The 15143-nt window shown below is 42.1% G+C and overlaps 1 long non-coding RNA gene across 1 annotated transcript; it reads left to right on the top strand.

The window, feature by feature from the left end:
- Positions 1-3397: 3397 nt before the first annotated feature.
- Positions 3398-14565, top strand: LOC113999315. Its single transcript, XR_003544820.2, has 3 exons — positions 3398-3411; positions 4681-4751; positions 13061-14565. It is a non-coding gene; the product is annotated as an uncharacterized LOC113999315 (long non-coding RNA).
- Positions 14566-15143: the final 578 nt, after the last annotated feature.

Genomic DNA, 15143 nt, shown 5'->3' with positions numbered 1-15143 from the left:
GTTGATCGTATTCTGTTGCTGAAGAGTACTGAACCTTCTTTTTTCCTTAGAGTCACGATTGTGAAGAGGCATTGCCTGCCTTCTGAAGCTCTGGGAACCTCCTGTTTCACTTCAGAGGGATATCTTAGTACACTGCAGCAATATTTATTTATTTGTTAGCTGCAGAGGTGGTCCCCATGCAGCATAGGGATTTGCATTCATTTTGACAAATGGCAAGGCAAAGCAGATTGGTACATAGCCTTTTTCTTTGTGTTTTTTTACAAAGGAAACTAAAACAGCAGATGCGACATTGTCATCAGGAATCCTCCAGATTATGCTGTGCTGCAGAGGGAAAGAACACTGCATTAGAGCCTGTGCTGCAGTAATGGTCTTTTACGTTAAAGATCCCCTCATCACACAAGGAACTGTGCTGGTGCTGCTTATTTAAACTCCCAGCATCGCTCCCTGATAGCTGCACAGTCTCAATATGACACTTTATGCAGGCAGCTTTGCACAATACCTCTACCCTGTGTATGATGGAAAGAAATTAAGTGGGCCCTTCTTAAAATGCTAGTTGCTGTTTCCCAGTGCCTTTCTTTGCGTATTGTACCCTTGCTTTATTAAATACTTCTCTGGGTATCACTAGGCTCCTTAGTTAAACATTTTTTTGAAGTCTAGTCCTCAGTAAGAGGTATGGTTAATGAGAAGTCCTACCCTGAGGTGTCTGTGCTTTGATATTCTGCCTCTGACAAACTGCATTCAGCATCTTCCACTGCTGCTCAAAGTGGTTCTGGGCAGAGCCCAGCTCTATGCAGCCCATATTTGCCTGTCAATTTATCGCCACCACCATGCTTCCCCTTCCAGCTGTGGACATGTTCTGTACTTCTGTCAGATTCTGGTGTGTGATGGGTTCTTCATGTCATAAAACTTTATACTTTTCAATCAGAAAAGTATTCCTCCCCTGTCTGCTTCCCCAGATGCTTTATGTGCGCTCAAGATGCATGGTTGACTTACCAACACTGATTCATTACTTCTTTTACTTTTTTTTGTTTGTTTGTTTTACCCCTCCCAACAGCATGTTCCTGACAGTTCTCTGCTTTCATTTACTGTAAAATGCAGCCCTGGGAGTATAAATGACTTAGTGGATGCTATGATGGATCTTTGACCAGCCGTAACAGCCTCTTGCAACATTTCCAGTTTTCATGGTAATTGGCTCAGGAAAGTGAGTCATAGTCATAGGATAGCTTTGGATTGCTTTGTTATAAATCCTGTGCCACGGACTAAAAAAAAAAAATTTGTTTCCTAAATTACAGTTAAATAAAAGAAAAGGCTGACAACATGATACAAGTGGGCATCTCTTCAGTTGCTTCACTTTTATTGATTCTCTGTTTTGTTTTGTGAATGCAGCTAGGAGCAGAGCTGCATTCCAGGACTGTGTTTAAAAAATACACTGATCCTCCCTGACTTACTCCAGAAACGGAGAAAATGCAGGTCTTTGCAAAATCAAAAAGTTTAGCCATAAATGTACAGAATGTATAGTTCATGCAAGGAAGATGCTAAGCTCAGCTCCTGACAGTGAAATAACTGAAGCTAGATACTTATCATCCTTGTATCTTCAGAGCAGAGCTGCTGAAACACAACTCTGAGCATAAAGCAGATGAGGCCCAACTTTCATTTTGTCTTCAAAATCCATAATACAGACAAACTCAAGCTTGCCACACAGCTGCTCAAGGCCAAGGTGCATTACAAGTTGTCTTGCAGTTTAGAAATGTATTCTATTGACACCTGTACTCGAATTCTGAAGAAATTTTCTGAAGAAGATAGGAAGGGAGCAAGCATTTTGGTGCAAATCAGTTTTCCAGTGTTTTCTCCCTGGCATGCAGCAGCATGCATAGGATAGGAAAATATTGCTATTTGTATTGGGTTTTACTTGTTGTATTGTCTCTGGGAGTTCTGCTGCTGACCAGACTGCTGAGTTTGGAAAGACACAAGAGATCGGTGGCAAATGATTTTGAGGGTGGGACAGGGGCATCCAGGGGTGGCCTTGTGTAGAGGTAGATATATACAATTCGTGTCACTTTTAAAGGGTGTAAACTGGAGACAGCCACAGGTTTTAAGATCTTTGGGGTTCAAGTGATGGAGAAAGAATTATGAGACTATGGTGATATAGAAACACCCAAATGTCAAGAGATTGACAGAGCCAGGAGGCTTAGAAAGGAGCCAGAGCACAGTTTCCTAAATGGTCAGGTCTTTACAGAGAGCAACAGTGAAAGCTGTGCTGGAACCAGTTCCAGGTCCTAAACTCTGCTGTCTGCATTCCTCACTCTAAGGAGTTAATTCAATGCAACCTTTTTATTGCAGAGATGCTGTGTTGCTACATCATTGTTTAAAACGGGTGCCTCAACTTGAATCACATCATTATTTCAGCTTTGCCAGTGGAATGGAGGAGTAATCCCCAAGCTGTAACTCCAAAGAAAGTAAATGAAGCATGCTGCTGGCTGAAACCTCTCTTTAAGTCAGAGGAAATGGAGCAGTGCAGTACCTTCTTTGAAGGTGGCCTGAAAGCACTCTGCACAATATGAAAATTTATTTCTATTTGACTTTTTGTTGTTAAACTGATTCCAGCAGGTCACAAAAAAACCACCAGAATCAGAAATTCACTCGCCTTTCTTTTCAGTCATTGTCTGACTCGGAAGTCAAGAAAATCAGTTTCTAACAGTGCCTAAGGTACTTGGTTTCCAAAAGGGTTACTGCCAAGCCATTCAGACTTTTCATGTAGAAGTATTTGGATCTCCAAGAGTCAGATGAGCTGTATATAGAAGAGGACTGATTGTGTTCCTCTGTGTGGCTATACCATTTATCATAACAAGCTCTACAGGAACAGTGGGACCAGCAGCTAATACTGCCTCAAATCCAGATGAAGATCTTGGTGGACCTGTTTCAGTTTTGCATCAGCCAAACTGACCTAGCATTTCTGCACCAGCCAGAGTACTCTGGGTGAGGTCCAGACACAACACGTGCATATTTAAAGATCGTTCTTCAGAATGCTGCTGAGTCAGTTGGTTGTACCTTAAAAATCACAGGCCTACCATGAGAAAGGGCAAACCTGGACCATCTTGTCCAAACTCTGGGTCCTGCTGTCACCAAGCCTAGGACATCTACACTGCTAATATGCACTTGCATCACGTAGGCAGAGAGGAAGACTAAGATGTGGGCAGGGTGATAAGGGGCTTCAAACAGGAGTGAATGCATGGACACGCTGCATCTTACATGGATTTCTTGGCATATAGATGCTGACAGCCTGGGCCCACACTTACTTCTGCAGAAATGTGTAACACCTGCTGCAATGGTGAAGACATTTCTGGTGGCTATGTGTCGAGGCTCATGAATACACATTCTCTTGTATCTGCACAGGATCCAGAGTGCAGCTTGGTAAGGCATCTTCCTTGTGGGCTTGGGCTAGGTCACAGCTGAGTGTAACAAACTGGCAGAAGCTCTGGGCCTTATGTGTTGGAAATATAGTCAGGATGCTTCTGCTGCACCTCAGCAGATTAGAGGGGGAGGGAGGATTGGAATTTGCATGCTGTGTGAGACACCAGCTTGTTGTGCACAGGGAGGGGAGGGTAGAGTTGTGCTGTTCAAAACTTCTGTCAGGGAAACATGGGAAAGAGGGAAGGACTCTTGCATTAGGGGGGTTAGACTGCTGATGTTAAAAGATGGTGTGTGTATGACTCTTTGAGTCACCTCGTGCTTGACTTTTTGAGCTAAGCTGCTCACTGCATTGCAAACTCTGCTATTTTAGCCTGGCCATAAAGAAGTATAATTTGATTAGTCTGTTTCTCCCTAAATATGAATCAGTCTCACTTGCACATCCCCTACACAGGACTGCTTACAAGTCAAAATATATGTAGCAATCAGTTAAGCAAAGGGAGTGCAAAGAGAAGGTCAGCAGCAAATCCTACTATCACTAAATTTACCTAAAAAGGACTATAACTTTGTAGCATTTAGCATATTTTTTTTAGTTGTTTCTATTGGTTGCAAATGTGAGAAAAAATATTCTGTGCAGTGTTGAGTGTAATCAATTATTGCTAAGCCAAAGCTTCTATTATTGGAAAAACAGAGGGAGGGTAAGGTCTGGAATTTTGTGCCAAAGGCAAGGTATCAATGCATATGAAATCCAGTACCAAGCCCAGGACAGAAGCAGATCCTACTTTCCTAAACCTATAGTGTGGATTATTTCATCATTCCTAAGGTATGTATCTGCAGAAGAAGCAGGAAAGATATTACTTTGGAGGCATTTTTCATTAAAGGCTTTGATAGCTAGGATTAGACTCTGATTTGGTTATACATAAGGAATTAACCACCATCCTCTATAACTAGAACAATTTGAAAAAAGTTTTCTACAGACCCGTGGGACTGTGTTGGCAGCTGGAGAATGTTGTAACAACCTGGAAAACATGGAAGGAGGTGAGTCACCATAACCAACTTAGCATCAGATAGGATGAGATAAATTTCCTCAGTTGTTCATGGTCAGAAGGAAATATCACTTGCAGCTGCTACACCTGGTAGTCAAGTGCCAGTAAAGATTCTGGAGGAAGCTTAAGGCATGACCTGCAATATCAGTCTGATTATAGAGGTTTAGAAAGCAGCTGCATGAATATTTAAACTGATGGATTAACACAGTTTCTATGTATGTTTCAGGAACTGAATCAAGGCCCAGAGCTTGCAAGTGCTACTGGGAAAAGAAGGATTTCCATACCATTTTACCCCAGGTAATAAGACACAGCTGAGAAGTGTTTTGCAAAGCACTTGTTGCTGCCTTCCCAGGAAAATATGAAACCTAATCTATTGCTGTCAATTTGGGTGTACAGGACAGATATAAAGACAGAATACAAAGTAACCACATGACTTCCCATTTGCCATTCATTCTCCAAGACCCAGTGTTGGTTTGTACCTAGCAAAATAGGGAGAGTAACTTTCAGGAGTGTTACAGGAAGAAGTACTTCCGCAGTTGTGATTTAGCTCTATGCAGTTATCCTATTTGTTGCTATCATAGCTAGGAAAGTGCTATAGGAATTCCCATGGCCACCAAAAAAAACATATCGGGTGAGAAATTCCAGCTTGTTTTATACATTCTTCTTCAGTAAGGATATTTAGTTATTTAAACATTCTAGTCTTCTGTGCTGGTGCAGCAGTTTCACAGTTCCCTTATGGGACCCACCTTTCTGCTTTAAATTGCTCGCTGCAGGGAAGAGTGCTATATCACTCATGGGAAATGCCATCTGTGGCACCTGGTGAGCCAGGGGTTGCATGGAAAAAGAGCAAATGGATGGGGTACCTGTTGTTACTGGCCAGATAAAGACAATGGTCCCAAGGCCTCTCTCTACCATCAGTTCAACCATGGTCCCAACTCCAACAAAATTCAGCTGTGCAGTGTGGATGTGATCTCTGAATTTCCTGTGGCCTTACCTGTGAATACAAAATACCACATTGGAGAGAACAGGGGTGCAACTGCTTTATGTTTTTCTTCATGGTGTTATTGACTTAATGCAATCTTTTACATTCCACCAGTGAGCTCAGGAACAGACTTTGTAAGCACAAAGGGATCTCACTAAACTCAGGTTTGACATTCATATGTAGCTGTGTAAAGCCCAATACCACTTCATTAAGCAGTAAGGGGAACATTCTGCTTCTTTTAGTGTTCATTGTGCTCCATTTTTTCATTCCCAGAAGTGAAGCTGATTTCTGTAACAGTGCTGGAAACCACTTCTTTTCAGCAAATAGTTGTCATTTTCATCTCTGATCCATGTTGTTTTTAGGATGTGGCTTCAGTGATATCTCTAAAAGAAAAGTTTTCTCCAATGGAGAAACATAACCTTTGGCAGCAATTTTCTATAAGCTACTAATAGAGACTGCTGCTGACTGTTCACTTTGACTAGTAAGTGAAGTAATATGCAAATTGTTACTGTCATTAGAAGAATTAGTTTCAAAATCTGATAGAAAAAACCTCCTTTAATCCACTATCAATCTGGAGCCACAACTCCCTCTTACACATCTACATAGTGACTGCCACAGCAGGCACATGACTTGGGTGTGCTTTTGTATAACAGATAGAAGTGAATGAAGACTACCTTCCCAAACAGGTCTTTAGAGTCTTGTGGATCCGTGCATACACAGTAAGCATGAAGCTTATGGTTCTTTTACAGTGGTTAGACCTACAAGGACCACTTATGCTGCTACAACCTTATTCTTAATATCCAACAGGTCCAGAGCCACATTTTGCATAAGCTGAAGCCAATTTCCTGTTGTAACTTGGAGGAACTGTCCTGCAGACCTAGTCTGAGTCCTACTCAAGGGCTTACATTTCTCTGCCTATCCTTTTACTCCTGTTATCTGCCCACAACACTACATGTTTATCCAGCTGAGGTTAACCTTAGAAAGTAAAGTGTGCAAACAATGCTAATGACAATTTTGGGAAGCAGTAAGGTCATGCAAATATAGTCATTTCTGATGGGACAAAAAGGTGTTTGTATCCTCTTTCTGCAACTTCCACTTTTAAAACTTATCTGCCAAGTAAATTCAATTGTCTTTTTCAAATCTAGAAAATGTAATGAAGTATGGAAAGCTTGTAGTGTAAGTGATTTAGGCTATATTCTGAAACAGGACTAAGAAATTCAGCTGGAATTGCTCATTGGAAACACTGTCCAAGAGCACTCACTGTCTCACAGAAAGACTGTGCGACTTCTGCCTTCTCTGCTGATAGAAGTGTTTCCTGTATCTGCCCAGCAGAAGACTCTCTACTGTGGACCAGAGGGTGCTTCCCAACACTTAAAAATCCCAACTGGAGACATACTATATCATATTTGTAATTCAGGCAGGGCCTCCATTAGCATGGCCAACAACAGGGATTTCTTGAGTGCTCTGTTGACATCACGCAGGGTGTGGTGCAAGGTTATTAAACTGCCTCTGCCACTTAGTTTTCATCTGACACATGCTTAATTGTGAGGATGTCCTTCCTCTTACTAGCGTTTGAATCAGTCGCACTGTTAATGAGAGATATTGTCCAAATCATGTTATACAGTAAAAAGTATTTAAAGCCACAGCCATAATATTATGGTAGACACAAGTTTAGATGACATGTTGTCTCCTCACATTTCCCATCATTAGCCATGGATAGCACTGTCTTATTGCTGATGGGCAGAGATGCAGTAGTTGACATGGGACGGTGGCCTGGACACCACTGTGGAGAAAGGAGGGCTGCAGCATAGCTATAAGTGAGAGAGGGACTTTATTCAATATTCTCTGTCATCTCCTGCTGTTTCTATTAATTAAATGACAGGAGATTGGTGATGAAGGTAGAATGGGAATGTGAAAAAGAAGGAAATGTGTGAAACGAGTGGCTTCTTGACCTTGTTTAATGATTGAGGATGTTATACACTAGTAACTGTTGATCAAAGGTGCAGATGCCAAACACTGAAATTAGAGTCTTGGGTCAAAAAAATGTTGATGTTCTTGCACGAGGAACAAATTTCATAAGCTATGTGGCTTTGCTATATCATAAATAGCTATAGTCCTTCCTTTCAGCTTTTAGTCCATCAGGGCACCAAATTGCAGTAACAGTTTCAAATCAGGAAAGCTCCTCCTAACCTCTGCTCCCCGAAGCCTACTTGTGAGTGCCAGCTCCAAGGAGCCAGGTAAATAAAGCACCTTGGGGAGTGGGAATGGAATAATTAAGTGTTGAAATAACCAGACTGGAAAACATATTGATGGCATTCACCTTTGCAAAACATCTACACTGCTTTCTGTAGGGAGCAGAGGCAGTTTTAAATGGCAGCTGGAGGCAATGACAGATCCTCTTCATTACTCCCCATGATGCAGACAGGGTCCTGAGAGAGGAAGGCCCTGGTTCATCCACGGTCCTGGTAAACAAGGCACATGGAAAATAAGATAAGCCATTCTTTCTAAAGCCAACCCATGTTCTGGTATGGGTTCCTGGAGTGCTCTGTATGTCCTGTTCTGGCAGAGTCCCTTTACATTCATTCCAAGAGGGAGTGTAATTCTCCCTACAGTTTAGTAAGTACTGTGTTCAGCTTTATCTAAGCTCTCTTTTAAAAGAAGCACTGTTAGAGGTTATTGGGAAACAGTAAACAAAAATAAGCATGCAGCAGCTAACGTAATTACGTGTTTGGGGCAGAGAGGAGCAGGTGCTCTTCTGGATCATAGCCACAGTTCAAAGCCTTAGTCCATCTGTTTTGTTGGGAGACTGCTGGCAGCTGATCGACAAATCTGGCCAATGCTGACAACTCTTATTTGGAGAGTAGCTGGCATGTGAGAGTGCATTTATGTTTGTAACTACAGTCAGGACAGCCAGCAGGGTTAGGTACTCAATTGCAGCAACTTCTGCGTTTTTTATGTTTTGCTTTTTCTATTTTTTATTTTTACTTTAGTCCAGAATATTTTGGCAAAAATGGAAAGAGATAAACAGAAATTATATATGTGTATGGAAGTGTAGGTGTATGTGATTCTGGCTGGTGTGAACCTCTGCTTGGCTTGACACAGAAGAGTCTTTAACCAAGTTCTGCCATATCTCAGGTTAGCACTCTAGTCTCAACACTAAGTTTTGGTGGTTCATTTTTCCCAAGTATTTTTCACTAATCTAAAGCTGTGTTGCACTAAAAGGGGGGAGACCTGTCCTCTCCACCTTTGCTTTGCAGACTTTTGGGCTCACACTAGTACCTGGCATGTTCAGCCAGTTCAGCTCACTAATCCAGCAAGAACCTGTCACTTGGCTTTGAAGGCTTTGTCTGCAGCCCAATCAGCTTGCTTCTGCAGCTTAGAGAAGGAATGAGAAGTGACAGGAGAGGGAAGGGCCAGAATGTATTTTTTCAACAGTAATGCTGGTTCGAATCAGCTAAACTGCTTCGTAAACCACACACATAAATAGTTTCAAACTCTGTAAAGGTTTGAGTTCAATAGTTGTTTTAACTAAAAACATTTCCATAAGCTCTGGTAAAACTCTGTCTAGGTGCCAGTGGCCCTTAGCAGGAACTAAAACAGTTCTCTACCTGCTTATAGGGAAACAGCAGCTATCCCAAACCCAGAAACACTGGCAAATGTGAGCTGGGAGAGCCTGTACCCTGGGGAATGTTTAACCAGGAAGGCAAGCCCTGAACACCAAGTACCTCTGCTCTGCTGTGGAGGAAAGGGCAGCATGGCAAATGCACCACTGTGGTATTGACCTCTCCTGACTCAGGACCCTCTCTCTTCAGTACCGGGTTACTCCAGGTAGCAAATGGAGGAATGACATCCATTGGTCTTTCCTTCTCTTCTCAAGTTCCCTGGGTACAGCTAATTCTGGTCCATCTGGTGATGATACAACGTTAGTACTGAAGCAAGGAAAAGGAAGTTTGCTGTGCTCCTGCCTGTGCCACAGGATTCCTGTGGCACTGCTGAAGTCACAGAATCCATCCTTGACCCAGCCCTCTGGTGTGCAGGCAGATAATAGTCCTACCCCGCCTGTGAGGGTTGGGCTGCAGCTCGGCACAGGGAGTGTTTCTAAAACTGGTTCAAGTCTCAGTGCTGCAGGAGCTCTCATCCTTCAAGCGACCATTACTTTTGCTAAACTCCTGAGAGCTGTACAGGGTCTGATGTGTTCCTGCAGCACTATGTGGACCATACCACCTCACCTCAACAAGAGCTAGGCTTTACATGCTGCAACAAAACAAGCACTGGGAGGAGAGAGGCTAGCTGGAAATGAGGATGGAAAGGCACAGAACATGAAGAAGAAATATGGTATTACTCACCATTAAACATTTTTGAGCAAAACTCATCTGTGTGTCATCTGACCCCTTTCATCTCTTTCATTATACCCACTGGATATTTTTAGTCTATTGACATTTGGACTTGTTGCTTTCCTTTCAGTTTGAAAAGAAGGGGGAAAAAATCCCTTATTTTACAGATATACAGCAGCTGCTGCAAATGTTGCTTCCTAAACCAACATAATAAGCAAATTTAATTTAAATTCAAAGTACTGTTACAAAGCAAGTCTCAGTTTTCCATTTCTTGCACACCAAATACCACTGATAGTTTCAAGACCTGAATCTAGATCACTATGACTGGGAAAGCATTAAAAAAACAAGCCAACAAATCATACTGTTTCTGTAAGTGAATCAGAAAGCATTTTCCCTAGTATTTTAACAAATCCTATGAATTTAAAGGATTCTCTGTAATCCTGCATTTGAAGAACAGTCTTCATTTAATCTGTTCACTCTGCACCCTCAAAGCAGCAGAATTGCCATGCCGTGGCTGACACATAGGTTGTTTGCAGGGGCCATTCTCCAGGGCAAGCCTTCCCAAGAAGGCACATTTGCATTGACTTAGAAGACAGAAAATCAGCTTTATTGTCTGAAATGGAAAGGAAAAGAAACAAAAATTCCTCTGAGTGGAAAATTAAAGACAGGTGAGAAGGGCAAAACATGAGTGAGCAAATTTCCCAAAATAAACAGTTCTTCCAGGTTTTTGGATAGGCATTTGTGTATTTGAACAACTGTTTTATTCTTATTTCCCCTCTCCCCCTTAGGTGTTTGAAGGTGTTTTCTTTAAACTGTTCCAAACTAACTCTAGTAGTTAAGTACAGGGAAAAACCAAAATAACATGTGTAGTGCTAAGCAGAGGAGTCTTCCAACCAGTCTGTTTGAAGACTCTTCCCTGCACTTTCAAGTATTTTATGCCCTTGTAGGAAAGAAACACTGAGTACCTTTGAGGACTGAACTGAGAAGTCTGAATGTTGAAGATTTTGTTGGAAGCAAAGATCTTCTCAGAGGAAATAATCTGTAGACACTTTCTTTCCTGATCTCATTTTCTTCTGCTAACATGGCCAGTAAGCCAGGCATTTTCACTGGTTAGGTATTAGTGATATTATTAGGGCAGGAGTGGGAGTGCAGTCCCATATTCTGAAGCCTAGTTTTTGTAAAGTAACAGGAACCTGACTTTTTGATTCCCCAAGAAGAGCTGTTTTTGCAGTGTTACCACATGCAGCTCCCACTGGTAGCCACTGGAATTTGATGAGTTTCTAAAGGCTGCCTTCCAACATCATCAACAACCAGGCATACAAAGCAGTGACCACCTCTGACCTCTTCCTGGCTGTAGCGGTTTGTTTATCAGTAGTGCTGAGAGAATAACATGCATGTCTGTCTGCAAGGACTCCTGTAAGGAGGCTGCTAGTAGCTGCCTGGAGCCTACAGACAGAGACGGATGTTGTCGCCCGACAATCTAGCAGATAAGAAAGTTCAGTCTTGTCATCAAGGAGGAGTGGAAGGCAGTGTAAGGGACTTTCTGAGGGCATCCTCAGAGCTCTAATGTGGTCAGATATATGCCAGCTGAGTTTCTTGTAATTGCAATGGTCACATAAAAAAGAAGAGGAAGTGCAAGTGCATACAGAGAGAGAAACAACTGTGTGAACCCTTGTCCACTGAGAGTCAGTTACAAGCAACAGGCACCTGGCAGTGGAAAGATGCTTCCAGACACCCCTTACACGAGTTCTACTTTAAGTTAATGCAGAACCAGAGCCAAGAGCGGCTTTAATGCTTGCTTTCTCATCATTAAATGTTAGAATAGAATTTGCTGCTGCTTCTATCCTAAAAGCCATCCACGCTAAAACTGCAGGTGCTGCACTTTGGAATGAATCATAGCGTAAATATTGCCACAGTCACTGCTCGTCACAAACAGGTTTATTTCAAAATGACCATTGCAACATTCTTCCTTTGTTTGGCTGTTTTACAATTCTTCCTCGACTCCTGTCAGCACACTTGCTGTTTGGAGGTGAGATGGTCTTGTTTTGTCCCCTGTCACTCTTGGAGGTACAATCTGTACAAGTCACCCAAGAAAGGAGTTGAGGGCTCTTTCACACAGTTTTTTTTTTTTCTCAATATATCCAGATATCTATTACATCCAATTTCCTGCACAGCCTGCATGTGATGCATTCTGGTAAAATAAGGGGAGGTGTCTGGTGCAGGGAGACACTGGAGTGCACTGCTTCACTGACTTAAGTCTCTGCCTGGGGACACGGCATTGCACAATCACCAACCTGCATAGCACAACTCTGACCCCCAACTTCTCCCCTCACTGACCTCCTGTCAGTCTGCACAGGGGCTTCTGTAGAGATACAAAGGGTATTGCAACAGGAGGGATACATCTCATTAGAGGACCTTCAGCCATTCCACTGTCCCTTTGCAACACCGTACCTTCAGGCTATCTGTCAGCCAGGGTAAGAATCCAGTAAACAAGAACACAAATTGAAAAACAATGTTGTGACCTATTTAATGGGGAAAAGACTATGTGGACCCAAGCTACTGGCAAAACTTGTTTCATTGCTGTAGCTGCTAGCCAAGTAAGTCATGCGTGGACACATGCATTTGAAGTCACTGTGCTAGTGGGGCTCCTGCTTCTCACATTTAAACCTCTCTGGAAATGCATGGTTGGACAGAAATGTATGTAGGCACATGCTACTTCTGCTACAGCAACAAGTGTCTGAGAGTTGTGTCATCTTTCAAAGGGAAAGCATAATGCCTTTCTTGGTCAAGCACTGAGTGCCACCTCCATCCATGTTTGTGGTGTGTGAATTTAACCCTTTCTGACCAGACTCCGTAATGAAGGTGGCTCTACAGAGAATGTCCTCCACACCATTTTCTGCCTCATGTTTTCAGTTACCTCCTCCGTGTAGATAGATAGCTGGACAACAATTTGAGAAGAGGGAAAACAAAAGTTTTCAGGTATGTTTAGAGCATAGGAGATGACTTTTTAGTCAAAAGGAGAGGGGGATGTGGAAAAAAACAAACACATCTGTTCCAGTCTGAGGAAACTCAGAAGAAATCAAGTTATTCCAGTGACAAAAGAAAACTCTACAAAGGCTGTAGGACAAGCAAGCATACAAAGCAAATTTTTCACTGTCTTCAGAACTGGGATGGCTGGACGTTCCTGCCAATGGCACCTACAGAAATGGGAAAGTGTTCTATTTTTAAAATGTGTATTAAATAATGGATTCCTCATGCAATATGTTGACCTTTAGTGATGATTCTTTCAGAATCTGTCAGACTACAGTAAAGACACAGAGGTAGCTGTGGGATCTTCTGCAAGCAAATGAGAAAACCAGCTGTGGAGACAGGTGGCCAACATGGATGGCAGAAAAAGTAGTGGAAGGGCAGAACCAATGAATTTTCATTATTGTTGGAACTCTGTTTTGTCTCCTGTTCATTCTTTCCTCTCCATATCTCTTCCCATCCCCACTGAGCAAAAGAGAGCTGTGCCAGTCTGGAGCTGTAGGTGCTCAAATGGGGGAACACTGCAGTGCAGATGCCAAGCACATTTTGTGGCAGCTCTGGTCTCCCTGGCTTTTCTCCAGCAGAGGCTCTGGTTTGGTTTTCTTCTCTCCTATCAAACTGCTGCCTTCCAGGCAAGTTGGAGACTTCTCCCTTTCACACCTGACTTGCAATGGCCAATGTCCTCAAAAGATATAGGAGGAAAATAGACACATGGACGATGTGATGCCCTAGGTGTCATATTCTTCAGGGAAGAAAAACAAAGAGAAGATACTGATAGTCTGTCTAAGGAGTGGGCGGGGCAAGTGTAAATCTCACCATTTATTTTGCATTGCCTACCTAGCAAAACTCTTACTCTTACTTCCACACTTTCATCTCAGCCTATGAAAGGATGCACAATAACATTGTGTGTGCTTCACTATGATTCATGTGAAACTTGAGTATTTTCCAATTTCCATAACAGGAATATGGAAAAAACTAATTCTGCTGAATTTCTGCTCGCACTCCCTGTTTATTAAAAGTCCCTGCTTTGTGGCACACTCAGCAATTTAGTGAGAAAACACTGGGGTTAACTTCAAAAACCTGTTTGAGAAATGTGAGGTAACCCTGGTGGTTCCCAGAACCAGTGGGAGGGAGGAACAAAGTGGAAACACAGAGGAAAACAACAGGCAACAGGCACATGAATTATGCAGATACACAACTGCAAGTACATAACTGAAGGAAAGGATAAGGTTGTCCAGAGACTTGAGGATAAAACTGTTCCTGTATGATATATCTCACCTGCTTAGCATTCATAGAGCCATGGCCCAACTATCTGCAGTCTTATCAGAAAAAAAACCAAACCCACTGCACTCTGCAGCTGAGTTTCCGTGAATGTACCTTTGCTCTAGTATGTAAGAACAAGTAACCAGCATCCTCTTGAATTCCTCTGCTTGAGGAGAACAGCAACAAGTCAGTCAAGACCTCATTGGGCCATAGACTGTTTTTTTCTCCTCTGAGCCTGTAGTGAATTCAAGATGCAGAAACTACATCTGAGTGAATGAATTACAAAGCCAGCTGATGAATTCTTGTTGTCTTTTGTTTTTTGCATAAAACAAATGGTTCAGGGCCTTTTCAAAGAACGTACTAACAATTTATCTTAAAAAAGGGGGGGAAAAAAGTCAGCTTGAGAATTGGCTTTCATCTTCTGCCCCTAAAGTTTAGGCAGTGCTGCAGTGACACATATGCTGATTTGTCAGCCCAAGGAATTTGTCTCCGCAACCAGGCTTTAGCTAGGAAAATATGTAGAAAATAGTCCTGACAGCTGTGTGAGGGTTTTATGGAGATGCAAGTCCTGAATTATTTTCAGGACTGATCCCCTACTCTCTCACAGGACTTAATTAACTTAATTAACATCGTTAGTTAACGTTGGTGGAAGAGGAAGGTATTCAATCAATGCAAAGCATTACCTTTTCTAGTGATACTATTTCAGTGAGGTATTTTGTTATCTCCTTTTTATTTTGTTTTGATTATCTTCAATCAAGATCTAGCTGAAAACATACAATGTTCATTAACACAATATCTAGGGTGGCTGCTGACATCGGCTTTTCTCAAAAGCTAGTGATAAGGTAGTGACACTTAATGAAATCAAATTTTATAGAGTCAATGGTCTTGCTGGAAAAGCTTGTGGACAGGAAAGAGGAAGAGATTATTTCTGCTCCTTTTTGCTTTGAAGAATTTGAGGCATAAAAGTGCATTATAAAGGCCTATGAACTGACTTGATGGGTGGAAAAGTTAGGAAAAATGTTAAAAAATCCCATGTATTCTGCTTAAGCCAACTGTCAGTCGCTCCCGGGAACTCTGTCTTCA

This window comes from Pipra filicauda, unplaced genomic scaffold, assembly GCF_003945595.2.
Source record: "Pipra filicauda isolate LSUMZ 115617 unplaced genomic scaffold, ASM394559v2 scaffold256_size1097316_pilon, whole genome shotgun sequence".
NCBI classification, from domain to species: Eukaryota; Metazoa; Chordata; class Aves; order Passeriformes; family Pipridae; genus Pipra; species Pipra filicauda.
Note: the sequence above shows the minus strand (reverse complement) of the source record. Positions and strands in the feature narration are given on the sequence as shown.